The sequence below is a fragment of the Pseudoliparis swirei genome, chromosome 14, assembly GCF_029220125.1.
Source record: "Pseudoliparis swirei isolate HS2019 ecotype Mariana Trench chromosome 14, NWPU_hadal_v1, whole genome shotgun sequence".
Classification (NCBI taxonomy): Eukaryota; Metazoa; Chordata; class Actinopteri; order Perciformes; family Liparidae; genus Pseudoliparis; species Pseudoliparis swirei.
Window position 1 is genome coordinate 3,837,913 of NC_079401.1, and position 2,674 is coordinate 3,840,586.

Below are 2,674 nucleotides of genomic sequence, written 5' to 3' on the forward strand. Positions count from 1 at the left end.
TCGCCACTCCACTTCCTCAAAGTAAACAAACCGGTGCGACACCGTCGAGCTAGCTAAGATTACGTCCACACTTCCGGGAACGCATTTCAAAATAAAAGACTTCGAAGTGCCGTACGTCACGATGTAAAACAGTGATATTTGTCGTCGGTTTTGTTTTCAATAAGATTAGCAAATTAAATGATGTTTTATTGTGAATACAAGTCCAGTGATGTACACAAATGTATTTATTTACACATTTTAAAAACACAAGGCTTTTTTTTTTTTACGTACAAACTCTCTGGGTCTAGATATCGATCATGTCCATTGTGAGGACCTGATCAGTGATCACAAATGTATTTTCTTTGACCTCTCTGTAAATGCTGACTCTGTATGTCGTAAACAAACATTCCACTCCTGCATTATTATTATTCCTCTTAGAGAAATCCGAAGATTTTGTTTAACACAAGTAACACCATTGTTTCACCTCCAGTCTCTACAGTACCTTGTTTTTCTACTGATGAGTGTATTAATGTAAGGGTCTGTTCTGTGTCTGTTCTGTGTCTCCTCTTTCTACTCTGTCTCCTCGGTGTCTACTGTGTCTTCTCTGTTTCCTTGATCGTTTCATCCCCTTCACCTGTCCTCAGCCACTCTCGTCTCGTTACCGTCTCATGTCGTACACCTGTTTCCCCTCCTATATATTGTGCCACTCTTTCCCTTGTCTGTTGCTGGATTGTTGTCTTTTTTCCGTCGTCCTGTGTTTCGTGCGTTTACCTGATCCTGCCTGTTTCGACCTGCCTGCCTGCCCTGAACCCCGATTCTCTGCCTGCCCATTTTTGGACTTTGTTGTTTTTTATGTGGAAACGTTTGCCTCATAAAAGAGCGCCTTTTTGTTTATCTACACTGACTCCTCGATTCCTCTGCACATGAGCTCCTGCACCTCGCTACCTGTGACGTCGACGTGACAATTAAGTTCCATCGCATTTCATTGATGAGGTATTGGCCGTCTGGTATTGCTCCTGGGATTTGTTCACCCAACTTTCGCTCCTCACAATATACTGTTCTGGACTCTTTCCAGCCTACAATAGCTGATGGACTTAATACAAATTAAACTATCGTTATGCTCTCTGGATATTATACCATTTTCCCCATTTCAAAACATAAAAGGTGAGTGAACAGGTGAAGGCAGTTAGACTGATGAGTAGGGAGTGGAAGAACTGTGACTGTGCGTGTGTTTGTTTGTTCAGAAGCCAAAGAAAACAGACTAAAAATAGAGAAAACAAAACATTTAATTAGTTCCCAAGCCAATTAGGCCTCCTCCTGGCACCTGTTCCCTGAGCCATTCCTGCAGCTAAGCCTAACCACGCCGCTTTCACCACAAGGTATTTTCCATTTTGTAAATGAACCCTTTTGTCTTTTACTTAAAAAATAAGGTTTTTTTTTCCATGTGATCTAGTCTTAGTCAAAGCAACTAATGAAGCATATTCAGGATGAGTCTCAAATCTTGCCGACGGGTGTCAGCAGACCGAATGCTCTTTTGTTTTGGGCCGTGAACTCCGACTCAAGGTCAACAGATGCATCTCCCTGGAAAGTTGTGATTGTTGTTGAACTATGAGAACGTTTCGGAGTGGAAGATGTTTTTTTCTATCTGTTTTTCCTCTGAGAAGGCAAATAAAAGTGTTGAATAAAGCAGGAATTTATGAAAATACAAGATGAATGTCCAGTATATTAAGACTTCCATAATCACATCAGGCTTTACTGCAACCTTGTTGTTATTCGTGGACTTTCTTCATGGCAAACATAAACCATAACCAAACTAAACTGATTATATCAACCAGACGGATGAAATTTGTTGACCCTACTTTAATCGTTGTCAGTTATTTGTGGATGATCTGCTTTGCATGTTTTACATTATCTGTAAATTCCCACAGAGCCCCAAGCTTAAAGATGACGTTTGCAAATGTGCAGACTAAATACAGTCAACTGTATTGGCCTGGTAGAGCTTAACCCTTGTTGCCTTTGGGTCATTTTGACCCGAATCAATATTACACCCTCCCCCCGCCTTAGGATTAATTTGACCCCATTCAATGTTTAATGTCGGTGTTATTTCGGTAGTCAACAAACAAACATAAAGTGCCTCACACTTAAACTTGGAAAACAATATTAATTCTAATAATTTTCTGGAGGTTTTAATTGCTGGTGTCAAATTGAACCCAAAGGGTAAAATATGTTAGTAAATATAAAGGTAACAGGAGGGTGTAATATTGATTCGGGTCAAAATGACCCCAAGGCAACACAAGGGTTAAGGAACATGAGAAAATAACTTCTTACAGAAATAAAGAGTAACTAAATAGAAACAGTTTCTAAATACGGGTCGCAAAGTGAACAGAGGAACCTGGAGAGAACGAATATTCTAACTTCAATTCAAGAAATATATGTTTTTAAGTACAGATGTTCAAAAGTCATTCCTAAATACCTGTGTTAAAGGCACACCATCTCACAGGTGTTTTCAGGTCATCCCCCTGATAACCCAGTCTCCATCTGCTTGGGCGCGGTAAAACTAGTGTTATTTTTATTTTAGATGAAATGAGATTTATGACCTGACGTTTAATGAGCCAGAACAATTGAAAAGAAAACTGTGTGTAATTGTTCCGCAGCCAAAGGAAACAGACTGAAGACGAACTGGTTGAGCGAGTTT